At 36.8% G+C, this 25,597-nt stretch overlaps 4 non-coding genes across 4 annotated transcripts; 2 read left to right on the top strand and 2 right to left on the bottom strand.

Annotated features, from left to right (window-relative positions):
- Positions 1 to 3,331: 3,331 nt before the first annotated feature.
- Positions 3,332 to 3,419, bottom strand: TRNAS-UGA (transfer RNA serine (anticodon UGA)). Its single transcript has one exon. It is a non-coding gene; the product is annotated as a tRNA-Ser (tRNA).
- Positions 3,420 to 6,794: 3,375 nt separating this feature from the next.
- Positions 6,795 to 6,866, top strand: TRNAT-GGU (transfer RNA threonine (anticodon GGU)). Its single transcript has one exon. It is a non-coding gene; the product is annotated as a tRNA-Thr (tRNA).
- A 507-nt stretch (positions 6,867 to 7,373) lies between these two features.
- TRNAY-GUA (transfer RNA tyrosine (anticodon GUA)) lies at positions 7,374 to 7,455 on the top strand. Its single transcript has one exon. It is a non-coding gene; the product is annotated as a tRNA-Tyr (tRNA).
- A 3,044-nt stretch (positions 7,456 to 10,499) lies between these two features.
- TRNAC-GCA (transfer RNA cysteine (anticodon GCA)) lies at positions 10,500 to 10,570 on the bottom strand. The gene has a single exon. It is a non-coding gene; the product is annotated as a tRNA-Cys (tRNA).
- Between the last annotated feature and the right edge of the window lie 15,027 nt (positions 10,571 to 25,597).

Here is a 25,597-nt window from a genome sequence, read left to right as displayed (position 1 = left end):
TTATATAAAAAAAAACGCTTTTTTGTCGATTATTTATCAAGAAAGCAAAAAGGGTTCTTATCAAATCCACCATAAAATTGGAAAGAAGCATAAAGTAAGTAGACCTGACTCCTTTAATGATGCCTCTATCCGCTATTCTGATATATAAATTCGATGTAGATGAAATTGTATAAGCGAATTTTTTTATTTCCTTAGACTTAGACCGCGCAAGACAAGAATTTTTCGCTATTTACGATTTCATATTCTTGTTACTAGATGTTCTATAGGAATAAGAAGAAATCGCAACTCCTTTGCGCTACACATAAAATTGGATTTCGAAGGTCCATTTTTTTTTCAGAATCCTCTATTTTAGTTCTTCCACCCATGCAATAGAGAGGGAATGGGAAAAGAAGGGTTACTTTTATTTTCATTTTTCCCTTAAAAGATAGACTTTGAAATAGGAGTCTTGGAATAATGCTGAATTCAAAGGTTTATTTCTTTCTATAGTATAAGAAAAACAATTTATTTCTATTTCTATAGTATAAGAAAAACAAATAGTATAAGAAAAACAAATCGAATCAAATTCATGGATTTACCACGACCTCGGTTGTGACTGTGACTCCATAGATAAAAATGGGAAATTTCTCTCTTCGAGACCATTGAAAAAGGGCATTGAACGACAAAGAAATCGTCCACAGATAATAAAACTATCATATGCCTTGGAAAGTGATATGAGGTGCTCGGAAATGGTTGAAGTAATTGAATAGGAGGATCACTATGACTATAGCCCTTGGTAGAATTCCTAAAGAAGAAAATGATCTATTTGATACTATGGATGACTGGTTACGAAGGGACCGTTTCGTTTTTGTAGGATGGTCTGGCCTATTGCTCTTTCCTTGTGCTTATTTCGCTTTAGGGGGTTGGTTTACAGGGACAACTTTTGTAACTTCTTGGTATACCCATGGATTGGCTAGTTCCTATTTGGAAGGTTGTAATTTCTTAACCGCAGCAGTTTCTACCCCTGCCAATAGTTTAGCACACTCTTTGTTGCTACTATGGGGGCCCGAAGCACAAGGAGATTTTACTCGTTGGTGTCAATTAGGCGGTCTATGGACTTTTGTAGCTCTCCACGGGGCTTTTGCACTAATAGGTTTCATGTTACGCCAATTTGAACTTGCTCGGTCTGTTCAATTGCGGCCTTATAATGCAATCTCATTCTCTGGTCCAATTGCTGTTTTTGTTTCTGTATTCCTTATTTATCCACTGGGGCAATCTGGTTGGTTCTTTGCGCCGAGTTTTGGCGTAGCAGCGATATTTCGATTCATCCTTTTCTTCCAAGGATTTCATAATTGGACGTTGAACCCATTTCATATGATGGGAGTTGCCGGAGTATTAGGTGCGGCTCTGCTATGCGCTATTCATGGAGCGACCGTAGAAAACACTCTATTTGAGGACGGTGATGGTGCAAATACCTTCCGTGCTTTTAACCCAACTCAAGCTGAAGAAACTTATTCCATGGTCACTGCTAACCGCTTTTGGTCCCAAATCTTTGGTGTTGCTTTTTCCAATAAACGTTGGTTACATTTCTTTATGCTATTTGTACCCGTCACCGGTTTATGGATGAGTGCTATTGGCGTAGTTGGCTTGGCTCTGAACTTACGTGCCTATGACTTTGTTTCCCAGGAAATCCGTGCAGCGGAAGATCCTGAATTTGAGACTTTCTACACCAAAAATATTCTTTTAAACGAGGGTATTCGTGCGTGGATGGCAGCTCAGGATCAGCCTCATGAAAATCTTATATTCCCTGAGGAGGTTCTACCACGTGGAAACGCTCTTTAATGGAACTTTCGTTTTAGCTGGTCGTGACCAAGAAACCACCGGCTTTGCTTGGTGGGCTGGGAATGCCAGACTTATCAATTTGTCCGGTAAACTGCTTGGAGCTCATGTAGCCCATGCCGGATTAATCGTATTCTGGGCCGGAGCAATGAACCTATTTGAAGTGGCCCATTTCGTACCAGAAAAGCCCATGTATGAACAAGGGTTGATTTTACTTCCACACTTAGCTACTCTAGGTTGGGGAGTAGGGCCAGGGGGGGAAGTTCTAGATACTTTTCCGTACTTTGTATCTGGCGTACTTCACCTAATTTCCTCCGCAGTCTTAGGCTTCGGTGGCATTTATCACGCGCTTCTGGGACCCGAGACTCTTGAGGAATCTTTTCCATTCTTTGGTTATGTCTGGAAAGATAGAAATAAAATGACTACAATTTTGGGTATTCACTTAATTTTGTTAGGTCTAGGTGCTTTTCTTCTAGTACTCAAGGCTCTTTATTTTGGCGGTGTATATGATACCTGGGCCCCTGGGGGGGGAGATGTAAGAAAAATTACCAATTTGACCCTTAGCCCCAGTGTTATATTTGGTTATTTACTAAAATCTCCTTTTGGTGGAGAAGGGTGGATTGTTAGTGTAGATGATTTAGAAGATATAATTGGTGGGCATGTATGGTTGGGTTTTATTTGTGTATTTGGCGGAATTTGGCATATTTTAACCAAACCCTTCGCATGGGCTCGCCGTGCATTTGTATGGTCTGGAGAAGCTTACTTGTCTTATAGTTTAGCTGCTTTATCTGTCTTTGGTTTTATCGCTTGTTGTTTTGTATGGTTCAATAATACAGCTTATCCGAGTGAGTTTTATGGACCCACCGGGCCAGAAGCTTCTCAAGCTCAAGCATTTACTTTTCTAGTTAGAGACCAGCGTCTTGGAGCTAATGTGGGATCCGCTCAAGGACCCACAGGTTTAGGTAAATATCTAATGCGTTCCCCAACTGGGGAGGTTATCTTTGGAGGGGAAACTATGCGTTTTTGGGACCTTCGTGCTCCATGGTTAGAACCTCTAAGGGGCCCCAACGGTTTGGACTTGAGTAGGTTGAAAAAAGACATACAACCTTGGCAAGAACGACGCTCAGCAGAATATATGACCCACGCTCCTTTAGGCTCTTTAAATTCCGTGGGTGGCGTAGCTACCGAGATCAATGCAGTTAATTATGTCTCTCCTAGAAGTTGGTTATCAACTTCTCATTTTGTTCTAGGATTCTTCTTTTTTGTGGGCCATTTATGGCATGCAGGAAGAGCCCGAGCTGCTGCAGCAGGTTTTGAAAAGGGAATCGATCGTGATTTGGAACCTGTTCTTTACATGAACCCTCTTAACTAAGATTTTCTTATTTATACCTGTTCTACTTTTTTTCTGTTCTGGCTCGGTTATTCCATCTAGCCGAGCCATTCATTCCTTTTTATGAAAGAAAGATAAGGGACAGAAAAAAAAAAATGAAAGAAACAAACGTATTCAATAAGCAAAAGGAGAGAGAGGGATTCGAACCCTCGATAGTTCCTAGAACTATACCGGTTTTCAAGACCGGAGCTATCAACCACTCAGCCATCTCTCCACAGCCTAATCCTTATTTTACTCCTACAAATAGAACATAGCCATATAAAAAATAAAAAGATTTATTAGCCTCTAGAAAGATATCAGATACAAGTTCCTTTTCGATATATCTCTGTATACTGTATACACGGATACAGGATCCGCTATACCCGCTTGTGAAATAAAGAGTAAATAATCTCTTCTCACCCCCATATCCAAATAAAAAAGCGGTTTAAGTAATAAATTTGAATTAAAGAGAAGAATCAATGGATTCATGATTAAACCCCTCCTACTTCTTGTATTTTTTTACAATTTTGGTTTAAGTGAGGGATCAAATATGTAGTCAACTTTATTTGATGGTAGCTTGGAGGATTAGAAATATGACTATTGCTTTCCAATTAGCTGTTTTTGCATTAATTGCGACTTCCTCAGTCTTAGTAATTAGTGTACCCCTTGTATTTGCTTCTCCTGATGGTTGGTCAAATAATAAAAATGTTGTATTTTCCGGTACATCGTTATGGATTGGACTAGTCTTTCTCGTAGCTATTCTGAATTCTCTCATTTCTTAAATTAAATTTGGTTAATATTTATTAACCCCATAAAAAAGAAATAATAAAGGCCATTTCTTCTAAAAAATTAGAATAGTGAGACGTATTAAAACGCAATTTGCGTTCCGAATTGCTAGCTCTTCTCTTTCAGTATTATGAAATTCCATTCCCATTAGAATATTCATTCACAGATAATAAAAAAAGGAAAACTCTAATATAATAGAAAATGAAATGAAACGGTCGACCCAGACATAGAAGGTCGACCCAGGCGGATATACGCTATAAAATATATACCGTAGCGAGCGTAGTTCAATGGTAAAATATCTCCTTGCCAAGGAGAAGATACGGGTTCGATTCCCGCCGCTCGCCCGCTTAATTTATCAAAGTACTATGATAAAAAGTTTAGTCTAGTTAACTGTTTAACTACTTATATTAAATTAAGTATTAATTAGGTGTTAGTCTAGTGCCGTATCCCTTACTATCTTACCCTTCCTTTGCATCCCACTCAAAAAAAGAGGGCGCTCCGGAGGCAGAAATAGAACTCGCCAACAGAGCTCCAAAAATTGGGTATTAACTGAGACAAACAACGGGCAAACTTTTTTTAAAGGGAAGAGAGAGGTAGACTGTCCCTTTCGTTTCATTTTTATTTTCTGCAGGGTAGGGAGAAGCCTTGCGCCTTCTTTTTTTGAAGGCAAGTGACTTCGCAAACTGCTCAATTTTGCCCTCTAGGGCCGGGAACTAATGAATAAAAAAGGGTTGGATACGCCCCTCTACCATATCTAGAGAAATAGAATAGTCCTTTTATACAGACTGCTAAGTGCGGAGACGGGAATCGAACCCGTGACCTCAAGGTTATGAGCCTCGTGAGCTACCAAACTGCTCTACTCCGCTCTGGAGTACCAGAAACTGGTGGACAAAAAAGGCTTGAATACAAGCCTCTAACATGTCTAGACAAAGAGAATACTCCTTTTATACAGAATGGAGCGGGTAGCGGGAATCGAACCCGCATCGTTAGCTTGGAAGGCTAGGGGTTATAGTCGACGTTGGTTGATTATTTTTAACGTCTCTAATTCAAAACCGAACATGAAATTTTGATTTCATTCGGCTCCTTTATGGATATTCTCACCACTTAACATCTATGTCAGCTTTTCTATTTGAATGGAACCAAAGCTCTCCGCTTTCTAGATGATCCTTATAGAGTAGGAGATAGAAATTCTATCTAAATCCATCTAATCTACTTACTTCGTTCCCTAATTTCATTCAAGAGATCCTGAGGAAAAGAATTGGGTTTCCACCGAGCTTAAACAATATGCGGATGGTTCTAGTAAACCAAAACTATCGTTTTTTAGCTATTTGGCTTCCTTATTCCTTATTTTAAGAAGATTTAGTTACGATTGGAAATCAACTTTTTTGTATCTTCATCCATAGATCCTTTACTCATATTTTCAAAATTGGAATACTTAATCCAATGCAAAATTATGCTTCGCGACTCTGTACTCATAATCCTATTTTTATTTTGGATGCAATTTAAATTAGTCTTTGGATACAAATCGCCAGAATGTATATTCTTCCTCAATATGCTATTGAGAGGAAAAGGATTTAATCCTTTATAAGAACTAAAGTTTTCATCGGAATATAAAAATAAAAAACTTAAGGATGCCTTAAGTATATCATTTCAAATTCAGTTATTATATAGAACGAATCACACTTTTACCACTAAACTATACCCGCTACATTGTAGATTATGGTATAAATGGTACCCTTTGTCAAGGATAGCCATTTGACAAGAAGGCTAATTCCCCCTTATTGAATCAGATGGAGAAGGTTCATGACACTGAGCCGTTGGTACTTCTACTTCGATCGCTCGCCTTTACTTTAGGATTTAGATAGCCCCTCTGGTCTGTAAAAAAAATCTTTTCTTACCATGCTAATAGCGCCTGAACCAAATGTATTTATTTTGATTAGGATCCTATTCTACGGTTACGACTACAATAATAATTATTTACTTTGCAAGGACGTAAGTGTGTCAGACTGCTAAATTGTTTTATTATTCCTACAATATAAACTAGGGGATATAGGGGGTAACACTGTCCCTATAAATTCCTTTTTCCTTTTCTTTTTTGTCCAGAATTGAACAAAAAAGAAATTATGGAAGATGTTTTCTTCCCCATTAAGTCCGAGCCATAGAGTAAGAGTGAGATGAGTTTTCCAAATTCATCATAGACTTTCCCTATGGCTTGATAGAAGTAAGCAGCAAAGAGTCGTAACTTAAAGAAAAAAACGGACAGGGCCGACAGATTTACCTGATGTAAAGAAGATCCTAAAAGTCTCTGATTAGTCGACTCTCTCCATTTAACACTTTCCTCTCTCTCCTTTTTTCCACTGACTCAATTCTAGTTTATTAGATTCTTGTTTAAAAGAATGAAAAAAGTTCAATAGAACTAAGAACACATAAAAAATAGCATAGAGGATCAAGGCCATTACCAAAAGTTCCTCCCAAGGATCCTATATCCTATTGGGTATCTGTTCCCCGCCTTTTCCCGCTAGGATCGGAAATCTTATATTTTCCATATCCATATACCGTTGAATCCTTGGGGTTCCAGAATCCGCCTATTTTACTAGTCTTCGGAAACGGAAAACCCTGAACCAAGAAGAGTTGGATATGTTATGTAGGGTATGTTTTTTTTTTATTAATTTTATTTTGAGCTCTCAAGATATCGATATATACATATACAATCTCTACATAATGTCTCTCTCTCTATCTCTATATATTATATATATAATATGTACATTATGCAGTAGACCCATAATGGGAAATCCAAGTGGCTAATTTTTGAATTAAATAAAAAGCCCTTTTAACTCAGTGGTAGAGTAATGCCATGGTAAGGCATAAGTCATCGGTTCAAATCCGATAAAGGGCTTTTTAAATTAGTGGTAGAGTAATCTCGTGCTAAGACGTAAGTCGTTGGTTCGAATCTGATAGAGTACTTTTCTACTAAATTGATTCACTTTTGTTCTTTGTTTTTGAAACTTTCTCTATATTTTTAGAGAATTTTATGACTTAGTGCGGGATGGATGCATTTTTGGTCTGAACACTAAATGAAGCACGGAGAATTAATCTATAACGATCAACTAAAAAAAATCCTAGATGAAAACATAACAGAAAAGTTGGAAAAACTCTTTGCTTTGGATCTATTTATACTTTTCGAGTATATTGACAATTCCAAAAAACTGCTCATACTATGATTATAGTATAATCACGAGCGGTTGTATATGGCCCTATCGTCTAGTGATGCCCCTATCGTCTAGTGGTTCAGGACATCTCTCTTTCAAGGAGGCAGCGGGGATTCGACTTCCCCTGGGGGTAGGGAGTATTATGAAAGGAGGTTAATCATAGATTAGCAAAAACCCTAGAATAAATTCTTCCTGGGTCGATGCCCGAGTGGTTAATGGGGACGGACTGTAAATTCGTTGACAATGTCTACGCTGGTTCAAATCCAGCTCGGCCCAAACCAAAAATCTAGGGCTTCGTGAGTATGAACTAAATCCTTTTGTTTTTCTTCCATAAAATAAAATGTCTGATCTATAGAAATAAAAGATAAAGAAAAAAGGGAAATTTTTTTTTTCTAATCCATATCTCTCTCATTCCTTTCTTACAAACAAAAGAGTTTTTCTTATTGAAGGCTGGATTATTATCCATTTTTAGTGATAAAAAATCACGACATACTAGTTATGTCACTCTCACTATACCCACGTATAATATAATATGTGGGTATGTAGTATATGATTCGTCTATTTCTTAGAGTACGAAAGACGAATCGAATCTTCTTATGGTTCTATTTAAGAATGGGTATGCCATACACCCCGCGGGGATTGTAGTTCAATTGGTCAGAGCACCGCCCTGTCAAGGCGGAAGCTGCGGGTTCGAGCCCCGTCAGTCCCGAACTAGGGTTCAATGAATGGAGAAATTGATATTTCCTTTTTCCATGAAAAAAAGGGGCAGGGAGCAAGATCAAATACCCACAGGGCACCCTTACTTCACTTTTTTATTTTGCATCCCTCATTAAAGAGGGAGGGAAGGCATATAGGAATTTTTTTTCACTACTCCCGATCGATAAAGATAAAGAAAGACACACATACGATATGTGGATTAGTAGAATTTAGGATATTATATTACTCTATCTTTCTTTATGATGATACCATCCTCATCTTAATTTCCTATTCCACTCTTATGGAATAGAGTACCGGTATTTTACCGGAATCCATACATAAATCGTATTCCCTTTTTATTTCAGACCTCTTTTCCCCATCTCACTTCTACTGCTTATTTGGATGTCTATGTGACCCATAGAAAGTTGGTCATATAATACATACATAATTGTATGTATAACTATAAGAAAAAGGAAGGGAAATTGTATAAGATTAAGAAAGTAGAAGATTAAGAAAGCTCGTGGGTTAGAGATATAGAAAAGAAAAAGTAGAAAAGGATTAAAAAAGAGGGAATTCCTAATCCAATCAAAAAACCCATTTTGGTCTTAGTGTGGATAGAGGATCTTCCTATGTTATACTATATAACTCTCATCCGTGAAATATAACTCTCATCCATGAATTGATTTGATAGATCCGATATTCATAATATTGAATTGATTCAGTATTATCAGAATGCAAGCCCTACCCTTGAATTTACAAGATACCCCTTTTTCCTCTCCATGGGATTACATCCCGAGTTATTGTGAAAATAAAAAATAAAGAGGTTATGGAAGTCAATATTCTCGCATTTATTGCTACTGCACTGTTCATTCTAGTTCCTACTTCTTTTTTACTTATTATTTATGTAAAAACAGTCAGCCAAAATAATTAATTGGAATTCCAATTAATCATTGAAGAAATTAAAAAGGGATTAAATAAAAAAAATCCAAGTCTTAAATGAAAGGATCTGGTTGGAATCTTAAAGTGTGGTAGAAAGAACTACATATAGTTTTTTCTACGACACTTTAGATTCTTTCTATTATATTATCTTTGAATCTACATAGAATAGATTAGTAGATTGAAATAGTTAAGTAGTCTAATTCAATTTCTTTTTTCATTGCATCCACTTAATTTCAATCAGGTCAAAATAAAAAAATCTAAGACAATTCTTGACCAAAGAATCCATGGAAGGAAAGAAAAATAATATTAAGAATAGACTATAGTAAAAAGTAAAAGGAAATGGAAAATGTGTGATATGCCGTGAATAGTTCCGTGGAAGAAAGTCGAATTTTCTTATGTATAGAACTTTTTTTAACCATTCGTCATTTCTAGTAGAAATTATGAATTGGTATAATGGCTCTTTCTTACATTACAACTTACAATACAAGAGTTTCTTACAGGAGTGAAACAAAACTAAAGAAAAAGATTAAAGAATAACGTTTGACAAAATGATTAATGCAAAATGATCCATTAATGAAAAGAATTGATACAACAATTTGATTACTTAATCAATTAGTAGTATCCCTAGAGTCCACTCCTTCCCCATACTACTAGTGAAAGAGAAAATGTAAAGACTACCATTAAAGCAGCCCAAGCGAGACTTACTATATCCATCTAAATTATGTCTCCTATTTCTATGAAGGGATTATTCTATTCTACTATTGATCAATAATCATAGTGGAATCAAGGGTACAGAGTCAAAAAGGGATTCCGCCCTAAGGCCATGGATCAATCAGTTCAAGGAATTTACTCCTAACAAATTCTTATAGGAATTCTGGTAGAATTAGAGAGCATTAAAAATACGATACTATAGCCCTTTTTTCCTTAAAAAAGAAAGAGTACGGGAATGATGTCCTGAATAGAAGAAGCGGGAATAGGAAGATTTTTTATTCCTTTTGTTACTCTTTTTTTTTTTTAAGCAAAGGACGCCCGAATATACCATAAAATTAACGATAGATAAATATTTATTGGATACCTACCTTACCTAATGTTTATTTTTGACCTAAACCCTGCAGCCTTGCTTTGTATCATTCTATGAAAGAATGAAGAGGAAGAGATTTTATCCATAACACAACTCCTAAATTGATTTTTGATCGACCTATTTAATCTGATTCTCGTTAGAATTAAAATTAAGTAGTCCTTACTTTAGTGTATGTAGGTAACATAAGATGTACGATAAAAAAATGTATAATAATTAGTAAGTCTTGATATTCTTTCGTGGAGTCCCTTCTTGAATCTTAGATTGAAAAAAAAAAAGAATGCCCCTTAGGGACCTTTCTTTGGATACCAAGATTTCTGACATCTTATCCTCGTATTTTAAAATTATCAAATCGAATCTCAATTAAGAACCAATTCAAATTCATATAATAAAAGAATAAGGAAACACTACCTCACCCCTATTGATAACCATTTTGGCCACTACCGTCAAAACAAACCCTAACCCTAGTTTGAGGATAGAACTATGGTATGGTTTCTCTAAACCCAGTATCGGCAGGCCCAGTTACTCTCTTGCCCGAACTTATGCGAAGTAAAAATTGATCGAATTCGATCAGCACTATAAAAAAAACCTAAGTATTTTATTGATCAGGCGGCACCCAGATTTGAACTGGGGATAAAGGATTTGCAGTCCCCTGCCTTACCGCTTGGCCATGCCGCCAAAAAATCCGATCAAAAATCTAGAAAACAGCAAGTATTCATCCACGTTTTCTTACGAAAAGCCCCTTTTATTTTGAATATAATTCTACTTACTTTTTTCCAATCTTTTTCAAAAAATCTATTCCTGCTTTTTTTGATCCAGTTTCTATTATTCTCCTCGATAGATTCTATCTTAAAACATACATTGTTAACACAATAAAACTTCCCATTTCTTTCTATTGAGATGAAAAAGAAGAAAAAGTGGATTTCTATTCACAGGCTGCAAAATTCAGAATAAATTGGAACCGTTAACTAGAATTCTCTTTTTTTTATTGCAGTAGTGAACTACTCTTAAATCGGTATTATCTCCCCCCCCTTCAATGGCATAATAAAATAGTATGACTTTATGCTTAATCCGTGTATAGGTAAACTTTAGGTCCGAACAGCATTATTATCCAAAGATCCCCTTTATGTACATATCTCTATGGAGAATCATGCTTTAATTTTTAAAAGTATTAAATTAAATATCTTGAATAAAAAAAGGAAATTTGCTCTGATATAGAGTATAACCTTACTATCTTGGCCTACCCAAGTGAAATTACGATAAAAGAAAAGCATGGATATGGGGAGAGGTGGATAACTAGATTGGCATGTACTTAAAAAAGGGACTTACTTGATTTTAGAATTCCACAATGAAATACTGAATTTTCTAGTAATTATACTACTCCGATCCGAAATAAAAAAGAACCCTCAAATTATTTTGAGAAATTAAAGTAAGCACGCTATTCTAAATCGAAGTAAAGTCAAACTTTCTAGTATATTATATTACGGCTTTATTACATTCATAGAAAGGAGATAAAATGAGAAATCTTTGCCATCCAATCTGATTAGAATATCATAACATAAAGTATAAGTGGCAGAATTTTTTTTTTAGGAATGTTTTATCAATTCATTTTCATTTCATTTGTACCCCTGGCAAACTCGAACTTTCGTCCAAATGGTCTCTATTCATATGTATGAAATACATATATGAAATACGTATGTGGAGTTCCCTAGAATTTCATGTGATTCAGTAAACAGAATATAGATTCCATGATTGCTAGATCGATCCAGAGGGATTGATGAAGAGTGAGCTGATAATGGAATTTTTCTTTGATAAACAGGAAACTTAAGATTAAGATGCTCCGGAATGGAAACGAGGGAATGTCCACAATACCCGGATTTAGTCAGATCCAATTCGAGGGATTTTGTAGGTTCATTAATCAAGCCTTAGCAGAAGAACTTGACAAGTTTCCAACAATTAAAGATCCAGATCACGAAATTGCATTTCAATTATTTGCGAAAGGATATCAATTGCTAGAACCCTCGATAAAAGAAAGAGATGCTGTGTATGAATCACTCACCTATTCTTCCGAATTATATGTATCTGCGAGATTAATTTTTGGTTTCGATGTGCAAAAGCAAACCATTTCTATCGGAAACATTCCTATAATGAATTCCTTAGGAACCTTTATTATAAATGGAATATACCGAATTGTGATCAATCAAATATTGCTAAGTCCTGGTATTTACTACCGCTCGGAATTAGATCATAAGGGAATTTCTATCTACACTGGCACTATAATATCAGATTGGGGGGGGAGATCGGAATTAGCAATTGATAAAAAAGAAAGGATATGGGCTCGCGTGAGTAGAAAACAAAAGATATCTATTCTAGTTCTATCATCAGCTATGGGTTCGAATCTAAGAGAAATTCTAGATAATGTTTCCTACCCTGAAATTTTCTTGTCTTTCCCGAATGCTAAGGAGAAGAAGAGGATTGAGTCAAAAGAAAAAGCTATTTTGGAGTTTTATCAACAATTTGCTTGTGTAGGTGGGGACCTGGTATTTTCGGAGTCCTTATGCGAGGAATTACAAAAGAAATTTTTTCAACAAAAATGTGAATTAGGAAGGATTGGTCGACGAAATATGAATCGGAGACTTAATCTTGATATACCTCAGAACAATACATTCTTGTTACCACGAGATGTATTGGCCGCTACGGATCATTTGATTGGAATGAAATTTGGAACGGGTATACTTGACGATGACGATATGAATCACTTGAAAAATAAACGTATTCGTTCGGTTGCAGATCTGTTACAAGATCAATTCGGATTGGCTCTTGGTCGTTTACAACATGCAGTTCAAAAAACTATTCGTAGAGTATTCATACGTCAATCGAAACCGACTCCCCAAACTTTGGTAACTCCAACTTCAACTTCAATTTTATTAATAACTACTTATGAGACCTTTTTTGGCACATACCCGTTATCTCAAGTTTTTGATCAAACGAATCCATTGACACAAACTGTTCATGGGCGAAAAGTGAGTTGTTTAGGTCCTGGAGGGTTGACGGGGAGAACCGCAAGTTTTCGGAGCCGAGATATTCATCCGAGTCACTATGGGCGTATTTGTCCAATTGACACGTCTGAAGGAATCAATGTTGGACTTACTGGATCCTTAGCAATTCATGCGAGAATTGATCACTTGTGGGGATCCATAGAGAGTCCGTTTTATGAAATATCTGCTGAGAAAGCAAAAGAAAAAAAAGAGAGACAGGTGGTTTATCTATCACCAAATAGAGATGAATATTATATGATAGCAGCAGGAAATTCTTTGTCCTTGAATCAAGGTATTCAGGAAGAACAGGTTGTTCCGGCTAGATACCGTCAAGAATTCTTGACTATTGCATGGGAACAGATTCATGTTAGAAGTATTTTTCCTTTCCAATATTTTTCTATTGGGGGTTCTCTCATTCCTTTTATTGAGCACAATGATGCGAATCGGGCTTTAATGAGTTCTAATATGCAGCGCCAAGCAGTTCCGCTTTCTCGGTCCGAGAAATGCATTGTTGGAACTGGATTGGAACGCCAAACAGCTCTAGATTCGAGGGTTTCCATTATAGCCGAACGCGAGGGAAAGATCATTTCTACTGATAGTCATAAGATACTTTTATCAAGTAGTGGGAAGACTATAAGTATTCCTTTAGTTAACCACCGTCGCTCTAACAAAAATACTTGTATGCACCAAAAACCCCGGGTTCCACGGGGTAAATCCATTAAAAAAGGACAAATTTTAGCAGAAGGAGCTGCTACAGTTGGGGGCGAACTTGCTTTAGGAAAAAACGTATTAGTAGCTTATATGCCATGGGAAGGTTACAATTTTGAAGACGCAGTACTAATTAGCGAACGTTTGGTATATGAAGATATTTATACCTCTTTTCACATCCGGAAATATGAAATTCAGACGGATACGACAAGCCAGGGCTCCGCTGAAAAAATCACTAAAGAAATACCACATCTAGAAGAACATTTACTCCGCAATTTGGACAGAAATGGAGTTGTTAGGTTGGGATCCTGGGTAGAAACTGGTGATATTTTAGTAGGTAAATTAACGCCTCAGATAGCGAGCGAATCATCTTATATCGCGGAAGCTGGATTATTACGGGCCATATTTGGCCTTGAGGTTTCCACTTCAAAAGAAACTTCTCTGAAATTACCTATAGGTGGAAGAGGGCGCGTTATCGATGTGAAATGGATCCAAAGGGACCCGCTCGACATAATGGTTCGTGTATATATTTTACAGAAACGTGAAATCAAAGTTGGGGATAAAGTAGCCGGAAGACATGGGAATAAAGGGATCATTTCCAAAATTTTGCCTAGGCAAGATATGCCCTATTTGCAAGATGGAACACCCGTTGATATGGTCTTCAATCCCTTAGGAGTACCCTCCCGAATGAATGTGGGACAAATATTTGAAAGCTCGCTCGGATTAGCGGGGGATCTGCTAAAGAAACATTATAGAATAGCACCCTTTGATGAGAGATATGAGCAAGAGGCTTCAAGAAAACTTGTGTTTTCAGAATTATATGAAGCCAGTAAAGAAACAAAAAACCCATGGGTATTTGAACCCGAGTACCCGGGAAAAAGCAGAATATTTGATGGAAGAACAGGCGACCCCTTTGAGCAACCTGTTCTAATAGGGAAGTCCTATATCTTAAAATTAATTCATCAAGTTGATGAGAAAATTCATGGGCGTTCTACTGGGCCCTACTCACTTGTTACACAACAACCGGTTAGAGGAAGAGCCAAGCAAGGGGGACAACGAGTAGGAGAAATGGAAGTTTGGGCTTTAGAAGGATTTGGTGTTGCTCATATTTTACAAGAGATACTTACTTATAAATCTGACCATCTTATAGCTCGCCAAGAAATACTTAATGCTACGATCTGGGGAAAAAGAATACCTAATCATGAGGATCCTCCAGAATCTTTTCGAGTGCTCGTTCGAGAACTACGATCTTTGGCTCTAGAACTGAATCATTTCCTTGTATCTGAAAAGAACTTCCAGGTTAATAGGGAGGAAGTTTGATCGGAATAAATATAAATTCTTTTCTTATTTCTATTTTATGATTGACCAATATAAACATCAACAACTTCAAATTGGACTCGTTTCCCCTCAACAAATAAAGGCTTGGGCTAACAAAAACCTACCTAATGGAGAAGTCGTTGGCGAAGTCACAAGGCCCTCTACTTTTCATTATAAAACCGATAAACCAGAAAAAGATGGATTGTTTTGCGAAAGAATCTTTGGACCCATAAAAAGCGGGATTTGCGCTTGTGGCAATTCTCGAGCGAGCGGAGCTGAAAACGAAGACGAAAGATTTTGCCAAAAATGCGGGGTAGAATTTGTGGATTCTCGGATACGAAGATATCAAATGGGATACATCAAACTCGCATGTCCCGTGACTCATGTGTGGTATTTGAAAGGTCTTCCTAGTTATATCGCGAATCTTTTAGATAAACCTCTTAAGAAGTTGGAGGGCCTAGTATACGGCGATTTCTCTTTTGCTAGGCCCAGCACTAAAAAACCCACTTTTTTACGATTACGAGGTTTATTCGAAGAGGAAATTGCATCCTGTAACCACAGCATTTCTCCCTTTTTTTCTACCCCAGGCTTTGCAACATTTCGAAATCGGGAAATTGCGACAGGAGCAGGTGCTATTAGAGAACAATTAGCAGATTTGGATTTGCGAATTATTATAGAGAATTCTTTGGTCGAATGGAAGGAATTAGAAGACGAGGGGTATAGTGGAGATGAGTGGGAAGATAGAAAAAGACGAATAAGAAAAGTTTTTTTGATTAGACGCATGCAATTGGCGAAACATTTTATTCAAACAAATGTAGAACCAGAATGGATGGTTTTGTGCTTATTACCGGTTCTTCCTCCCGAATTGAGACCTATTGTTTATAGGTCTGGAGATAAAGTAGTGACTTCAGACATTAATGAACTTTATAAGAGAGTTATCCGTCGGAACAACAATCTTGCCTATCTATTAAAAAGAAGTGAATTAGCGCCAGCAGATTTAGTAATGTGCCAGGAAAAATTGGTACAAGAAGCCGTGGATACACTTCTTGATAGTGGGTCCCGCGGGCAACCGACGAGGGATGGTCACAATAAAGTATACAAATCACTTTCAGATGTAATTGAAGGTAAAGAGGGAAGGTTTCGCGAGACTCTGCTTGGGAAACGGGTCGATTACTCGGGGCGTTCTGTCATTGTTGTGGGTCCTTCGCTTTCATTACATCAATGTGGATTACCTCTAGAGATAGCAATAAAGCTTTTTCAGCTATTTGTAATTCGCGATTTAATCACGAAACGCGCCACTTCTAATGTAAGGATTGCTAAAAGGAAAATTTGGGAAAAAGAACCCATTGTATGGGAAATACTTCAAGAAGTTATGCGGGGACATCCTGTACTGTTAAATAGAGCACCTACCCTGCATAGATTAGGCATACAGGCCTTTCAACCCACTTTAGTAGAGGGGCGTACTATTTCTTTACACCCATTAGTGTGTAAGGGTTTCAATGCGGACTTTGATGGAGATCAAATGGCTGTTCATCTACCTTTATCCTTGGAAGCTCAGGCAGAAGCCCGTTTACTTATGTTTTCTCATATGAATCTCTTATCTCCCGCTATTGGGGATCCTATTTGCGTACCAACCCAAGACATGCTTATCGGGCTTTATGTATTAACGATTGGAAAGCGTCGAGGTATTTGTGCAAATAGATATAATAGTTGCAGAAACTACCCAAATCTAAAAGTAAATTACAATAATAATAATAATTCTAAATATAGGAAAGATAAAGAACCCCATTTTTCTAGTTCTTATGATGCACTGGGAGCTTATAGACAAAAACTAATCAGTTTAGATAGTCCCTTGTGGCTACGATGGAACCTGGATCAACGCGTCATTGGGTCAAGAGAAGTTCCGATTGAAGTTCAATATGAATCTTTGGGGACTTATCATGAGATTTATGCCCACTATCTAATAATGGGAAATAGAAAAAAAGAAATTCGTTCGATATACATTCGAACCACTCTTGGTCATATTTCTTTTTATAGAGAAATAGAGGAAGCCATACAAGGATTTAGTCAGGCCTATTCATACACTACCTAAACAAGAAAGAAAGTTAGATTCGGCGATGCCCCTCCCCTTTCGGGGGGCATTCCGATTTCCCTAGTATCATCATTATTTGCCACGCGAATCCAGATTGAGATTGAGGCAAGTTAATTAAATTTTCGAATCACTGACTCAGGCCCATTGTCGAATCCTACTCAGCAATTGTCGAATCCTACTCAGCCGAAAAGGGGGTACTTATGTATGGCGGAACGGGCCAATCTGGTCTTTCATAATAAAGAGATAGACGGAACTGGTATGAAACGACTTATTAGCAGATTAATAGATCATTTTGGAATGGGATATACATCCCATATACTGGATCAACTAAAGACTCTGGGCTTCCATCAAGCCACTACTACATCGATTTCGTTAGGAATCGAGGATCTTTTAACAATACCCTCTAAGGGATGGTTAGTCCAAGACGCGGAACAACAGAGTTTTCTTTTGGAGAAACACTATTATTATGGGGCTGTACACGCGGTAGAAAAATTACGCCAATCTGTTGAGATATGGTATGCGACAAGTGAATATTTGAAACAAGAAATGAATTCAAATTTTCGGATAACGGATCCTTCTAATCCAGTCTATCTAATGTCTTTTTCAGGAGCCAGAGGAAATGCATCTCAAGTACACCAATTAGTAGGTATGAGAGGATTAATGTCGGACCCTCAAGGACAAATGATTGATTTACCTATTCAAAGCAATTTACGCGAGGGACTTTCTTTGACAGAATATATAATTTCCTGCTATGGAGCCCGCAAAGGGGTTGTAGATACTGCTGTGCGAACAGCAGATGCTGGATATCTTACACGTAGACTTGTTGAAGTAGTTCAACATATTATTGTGCGTAGAAGAGATTGTGGTACTATCCGAGGTATTTCTGTAAGTCCTCAAAATGGGATGACGGAAAAACTTTTTGTCCAAACACTAATTGGTCGTGTATTAGCAGACGATATATATATCGGTTCACGATGCATTGCCGCGCGAAATCAAGATATTGGAATTGGATTAGTCAATCGATTCATAACTGCCTTTCGAGCACAACCATTTCGAGCACAACCAATATATATTAGAACCCCCTTTACTTGCCGAAGCACTTCTTGGATCTGTCAATTATGCTATGGCCGGAGTCACTACTCATAGTGATCTGGTCGAATTGGGAGAAGCCGTAGGTATTATTGCGGGTCAATCAATTGGGGAGCCAGGGACTCAACTAACATTAAGAACTTTTCATACTGGCGGAGTATTCACAGGGGGTACTGCCGACCTTGTACGATCCCCTTCGAATGGAAAAATAAAATTCAATGAGAATTTGGTTCACCCCACACGTACCCGTCATGGGCAGCCTGCTTTTCTATGTTATATAGACTTGCATGTAACTATTCAGAGTCAAGATATTCTATATAGTGTGAATATTCCCTCAAAAAGCTTGATTCTAGTGCAAAATGATCAATATGTAAAATCCGAACAAGTAATTGCGGAGATTCGTGCCGGAACGTCCACTTTACATTTTAAAGAAAGGGTACAAAAGCATATTTATTCTGAATCAGACGGCGAAATGCACTGGAGTACTGATGTTTACCATGCGCCCGAATATCAATATGGTAATCTTCGCCGATTACCAAAAACAAGCCATTTATGGATATTGTCAGTAAGTATGTGCAGATCCAGTATAGCGTCTTTTTCACTCCACAAGGATCAAGATCAAATGAATACTTATGGTAAAAAAGATAGGGAAATTCTTGATTATTCAACGTCGGATCGAATCATGTCCAATGGCCATTGGAATTTTATCTATCCTTCTATTTTTCAAGATAATTCAGATTTGTTGGCGAAAAAGCGAAGAAATAGGTTCGTCATTCCATTACAATATCATCAAGAACAAGAGAAAGAACTAATATCCTGTTTTGGGATTTCGATTGAAATCCCCCTTATGGGTGTTTTACGTAGAAATACTATTTTTGCTTATTTTGACGATCCCCGATACAGAAAAGATAAAAAGGGTTCAGGAATTGTTAAATTTAGATATAGGACCCTAGAAGAAGAATATAGGACTCGAGCGGAAGACTCAGAAGAGGAATATGAGACCCTAGAAGACGAATACAGGACCCGAGAGGACGAATATGAATATGAAACCCTAGAAGAATCTAAATATGGAATCCTAGAAGACGAATACGAATATGAAACCCTAGAAGACGAATATGGGAGCCCAGAAAACGAATATGGGAACCCAGAGAACGAATATAGGACTTTAGAGAAAGACTCAGAAGAGGAATATGGGAGCCCAGAGAGCAAATATAGGACCCAAGAGGACGAATATGGAACTCTAGAGGAAGACTCAGAAGACGAATATGGCAGCCCCGGGGAAAGCGCAGAGGAAAAATATGGTACTTTAGAGGAAGACTCAGAAGAAGATTCAGAGGACGAATACGAGAGCCCAGAGGAAGATTCCATCTTAAAAAAAGAGGGTTTGATTGAGCATCGAGGAACAAAAGAATTTAGTCTAAAATACCAAAAAGAAGTAGATCGGTTTTTTTTCATTCTTCAAGAACTTCATATCTTGCCGAGATCTTCATCCCTAAGATACTTGACAATAGTATTATTGGAGTGGATACACAACTCACAAAAAATACAAGAAGTCGACTAGGCGGACTGGTCCGAGTGAAGAGAAAAAAAAAGCCATACGGAACTCAAAATATTTTCCGGAGATATTCATTTTCCTGAAGAGGCGGATAAGATATTAGGTGGCTGTTTGATACCGCCAGAAAGACAAAAAAAAGATTCTAAGGGAATCAAAAAAAAGGAAAAATTGGGTCTATGTTCAACGGAAAAAAATTCTCAAGAGCAAGGAAAAGTATTTTGTTTCCGTTCGCCCTACAGTGGCATATGAAATGGACGAAGGAAGAAATTTAGCAACACTTTTCCCGCAGGATCTCTTGCAAGAAGAAAATAATCTCCAAATTCGACTTGTCAATTTTATTTCTCATGAAAATAGCAAGTTAACTCAAAGAATTTATCACACAAATAGTCAATTTGTTAGAACTTGCTTAGTAGTGAATTGGGAACAAGAAGAAAAAGAAAAGGCTGGTGCTTCCCTTGTTGAGGTAAGAGCAAATGATCTTATTCGCGATTTCCTAAGAATTGAGTTAGTCAAGTCCACTATTTCGTATACACGAAAAAGGTATGGTAGGACAAGTGCAGGACCGATTCCCCATAATAGGTTAGATCGCGCCAATATCAATTCTTTTTATTCCAAGGCGAAGATTGAATCACTTAGCCAACATCCAGAAGCTATTGGCACTTTGTTGAATCGAAATAAAGAATACCACTCTTTGATGATTTTGTCGGCATCCAACTGTTCTCGAATTGGTTTATTCAAGAATTCAAAACATCCCAATGCGATAAAAGAATGGAATCCTAGAATTCCTATTCGAGAAATTTTTGGGCCCTTAGGCGCTATTGTAGCTAGTATATCGCATTTTTCTTCATCTTACTATTTACTAACGCATAATAAAATCCTGTTAAAAAAATATTTGTTCGTTGACAATTTAAAACAAACCTTCCAAGTACTTCAAGAACTTAAATACTCTTTAATAGATGAAAATAAAAGGATTTCTAATTTCGATAGTAACATAATGTTGGATCCATTCCTTTTGAATTGTCACTTTGTCCATCATGATTCTTGGGAAGAGACATTGGCAATAATTCACCTTGGACAATTTATTTGTGAAAATGTATGTCTATTTAAATCGCACATAAAAAAATCCGGTCAAATTTTCATTGTAAATATGAATTCCTTTGTTATAAGAGCAGCTAAACCTTATTTGGCCACTACAGGAGCAACTGTTAATGGTCATTATGGAGAAATCCTTTACAAGGGAGATAGGTTAGTTACGTTTATATATGAAAAATCGAGATCTAGTGACATAACGCAAGGTCTTCCAAAAGTGGAACAAATCTTTGAAGCGCGTTCAATTGATTCATTATCCCCGAATCTCGAAAGGAGAATTGAGGATTGGAATGAGCGTATACCAAGAATTCTTGGGGTCCCTTGGGGATTCTTGATTGGAGCTGAGCTAACCATAGCCCAAAGTCGTATCTCTTTGGTTAATAAAATCCAAAAGGTTTATCGATCCCAAGGGGTACAGATCCATAATAGACATATAGAGATTATTATACGCCAAGTAACATCAAAAGTGCGGGTTTCCGAAGATGGAATGTCTAATGTTTTTTCGCCTGGGGAATTAATCGGACTATTGCGAGCGGAACGAGCAGGACGAGCTTTGGATGAATCGATCTATTATCGGGCAATCTTATTGGGAATAACAAGGGCTTCCCTAAATACCCAAAGTTTCATATCTGAAGCAAGTTTTCAAGAAACTGCTCGAGTTTTAGCAAAAGCTGCCCTACGAGGTCGCATTGATTGGTTGAAAGGCTTGAAAGAAAACGTAGTTCTGGGGGGGATTATACCTGTTGGTACCGGATTCCAAAAATTTGTGCATCGTTCCCCACAAGACAAGAACCTTTATTTCGAAATAAAAAAAAAAAAATCTATTCGCGTCGGAAATGAGAGATTTTTTGTTTCTCCATACAGAATTAGTTTCTTCAGATTCTGACGTAACAAACAATTTTTATGAGACATAAGAACCCCCATTTAACATTTAACCCTATATCATTTAAGGATACATAAAAAATATTTTTTATTTCAAGCTATTTCGGATCTTTCTTAATCTTCAAAAAGAACTAAATTCCGTAATGGAATGGTAGGGTTAAAAAAAAAAGGAAGTGTGGAAAAAATGACAAGAAGATATTGGAACATTAATTTGAAAGAGATGATAGAAGCAGGAGTTCATTTTGGTCATGGTATTAAGAAATGGAATCCTAAAATGGCCCCTTACATTTCGGCAAAGCGTAAAGGTACTCATATTATAAATCTCGCTAGAACGGCTCGTTTTTTATCAGAAGCTTGTGATTTAGTTTTTGATGCAGCAAGTCAGGGAAAAAGTTTCTTAATTGTTGGTACCAAAAAAAGAGCAACAGATTTAGTAGCATCAGCTGCAATAAGGGCTCGTTGTCATTATGTTAATAAAAAGTGGTTCAGTGGTATGTTAACGAATTGGTCGATTACGAAAACTAGACTTTCTCAATTTAGAGACTTAAGAGCAGAAGAAAAAATGGGAAAATTCCACCATCTCCCAAAAAGAGATGTGGCAATCTTGAAGAGAAAATTATCTACCTTGCAAAGGTATCTCGGCGGGATCAAATATATGACGAGATTGCCAGACATTGTGATCGTCCTTGATCAGCAAAAAGAGTATATAGCTCTTCGGGAATGTGCCATTTTGGGGATTCCTACTATTTCTTTAGTCGATACAAATTGTGACCCGGATCTCGCGAATATATCGATTCCAGCCAACGATGACACTATGACTTCAATTCGATTGATTCTTAACAAATTAGTATTTTCAATTTGTGAGGGCCGTTCTCTCTATATAAGAAATCGTTGATTAAGAATATATAGTGAATTCTTGGGCAACTGCGTAAATTTATGGAATCACTTACTTTACTATATCTTTTTTTTTGCATAGAATTTTTTTTGCATAGAAAAAAGAAGGGGAATATTGATATATATTAGAGGGTATTGATATATATTATGATCTGATGTGCTTTCTTGGTATCCTAAATATAAGATTAATACTTCAAGTTGCTGAGTTGAGAAAGAGATGGTTGAATCAAAAGAATTCCTTTTTTGAAGTTCAATTTTTATCAGAGGACAATATGAATATTATACCTTGTTCCATTAAAACACTCAAGGGGTTATACGATATATCGGGTGTAGAAGTAGGCCAACACTTCTATTGGCAAATAGGAGGTTTCCAAATTCATGCCCAAGTACTCATCACTTCTTGGGTCGTAATTACTATCTTGCTAGGTTCAGTTGTCATAGCTGTTCGGAATCCACAAACCATCCCGACCGACGGTCAGAATTTTTTTGAATATGTCCTTGAGTTTATTCGAGACTTGAGCAAAACTCAGATTGGAGAAGAATATGGTCCCTGGGTTCCCTTTATTGGAACTATGTTCCTTTTTATTTTTGTTTCGAATTGGTCGGGTGCTCTTTTACCTTGGAAAATTATAGAGTTACCCCATGGGGAATTAGCAGCGCCCACGAATGATATAAATACTACTGTTGCTTTAGCTTTACTCACGTCAGCGGCATATTTTTATGCTGGTCTTAGCAAAAAAGGATTGAGCTATTTCGAGAAATATATTAAACCAACTCCAATCCTTTTACCAATTAACATCCTAGAAGATTTCACAAAACCATTATCGCTTAGCTTTCGACTTTTCGGGAATATATTGGCGGATGAATTAGTCGTTGTTGTTCTTGTTTCTTTAGTCCCCTTAGTAATCCCTATACCGGTCATGTTTCTTGGATTATTTACAAGCGGTATTCAAGCTCTTATTTTTGCAACATTAGCCGCAGCCTATATAGGTGAATCCATGGAGGGTCATCATTGAATTGACTCTTTTTGGAAATAGTATTTTTTTTTGCAGCTTAGCTCAATTCATGCATGGTTCCAGATAATCTGCTTGGTTGCAAAAAAATAGTTAGAAATGCGTATGAATATATAGCCTAGAGTTGTAGGAGAGAGAATAGACTATATTATGGAATTTTCAAAGTATATATGCATTAAGGAGGGTGGAGTCAGGCTAGATCTATACTATAATATCCTTAATGTCTATAAGTGGAGTCCTCTTTTATGCGGGTTTCCACTTTAAGCAATGATTTTAGAATCCGATTCAATAGAAAATGAGAAAATATGCAAACAAAATAGAAGAAACAAATGTATATATATATAGGATATTATATTATATATTCCTAGGTTAGATTCATTATCTAATCCGATATATGGATATGGAATTCCCTTCTATGTAGTTCGGACAATTCACATTATCATTTCAATTTGATTTCAATTTGTACTTTTTAGTTACTTTACTTCTCCCCAATAGAGCTTAGAAGTAAGAATTTATTGGTTGATTGTATCCTTAACCATTTCTTTTTTTTGACACGAGGAACTACTCACCATGAATCCACTAATTGCTGCTGCTTCTGTTATTGCTGCTGGATTGGCCGTAGGGCTTGCTTCTATTGGACCTGGAGTTGGTCAAGGTACTGCTGCAGGACAAGCTGTAGAAGGTATTGCGAGACAGCCAGAAGCAGAAGGTAAAATACGAGGTACTTTATTGCTTAGTCTAGCTTTTATGGAAGCTTTAACAATTTATGGACTAGTTGTGGCACTAGCGCTTTTATTTGCGAACCCTTTTGTTTAATCTTAAAAAAAAATTCTTTCGATTTCGATTAGATACTTTTTTCTTTTTTTAGTAAATTGGTATTTGCTTCCGCAATTCCAATTATATCAATACTTTATTTAATTTACTCCTATTTATTACTCCTGGAATTATCTATTTATCGGGACAGATAATACCCCATTCTAGGAAGGGCTGAGTTGAGTATTATTAATTTAGAAGATATGCTCACCTTCTTATTTCCCGTCCTTAGTTTAGGAAAGTGGAAAGTTTTTTCCTTTTATTTTAGGAATTTTGGGAACAGAACATTTCAACAAAGGAAGTCTTTCACCGGTCAAACAAGACGTAAGACTTAATCTAAAAGAAATTACTAGATTGAATCTATTTGCATTAAAAAAACCGATCAAAAAAGGGCGAGCGAAGTAAGTGATCGAAAAACTTTGTTCTTTGTTCGTCCTATCTATAAGAGGAGAGCATATGAAAAATGTAACCCATTCTTTCGTTTTTTTAGCTCACTGGCCATCCGCTGGCAGTTTCGGGCTTAATACCGATATTTTAGCAACAAATCTAATAAATCTAACTGTAGTGGTTGGTGTTTTGATTTTTTTTGGAAAGGGAGTGTGTGCGAGTTGTCTATTTCAAGAATAGATTGGATCTATCCGGCTGCACTTTATAATATTTTTTAGTATTTTTCGGATAAATAAGAAAAGGGTGCACGATCTCGACGAATTACTTCTGAATAAATTCAGAAATCATATGGAAGAACCATAGCATTTCGCGACTCATTGGTAAATCAACTTTGATTCTCTATAAACCAAGAATGTGAGACCATTAACACGGTTAAAGCTAAACTGCTTGAAGTCCAGGCAAAAAGAGGTACTCTTTCTACAACTATATTAGTATTAGTACCGAATTTAAACGGGAAATAGCTAATGTAAAATTTATCTGATATAGAACACTCATATCGATAAAATGGTTTGAACTATTTACTAGAAAAAAAAAAGGGGGCACCCTGCCCTTTTTTAACCAATGCCGAATCGACGACCTATGTATAAAAAAGAGAAATTTTTTGGATTTGAAGAAAAAAAAAAATAAAAAAGAATTCTATTAATTTTCATTTTCCATTTATTTAGTTAGTTTTTCTTAATGAAATTGAAATTATTAACTAGAGGGCAAATAAAAATAAAGAAACAACTTTGCTGACCATGATATATTTTTATCTAGGCGGAAGAGTCC

The sequence above is a fragment of the Aegilops tauschii genome, unplaced genomic scaffold (assembly GCF_002575655.3).
Source record: "Aegilops tauschii subsp. strangulata cultivar AL8/78 unplaced genomic scaffold, Aet v6.0 ptg001295l_obj, whole genome shotgun sequence".
NCBI lineage: Eukaryota > Viridiplantae > Streptophyta > Magnoliopsida > Poales > Poaceae > Aegilops > Aegilops tauschii.
This window is presented reverse-complemented; position numbering and strand designations above follow the sequence as displayed.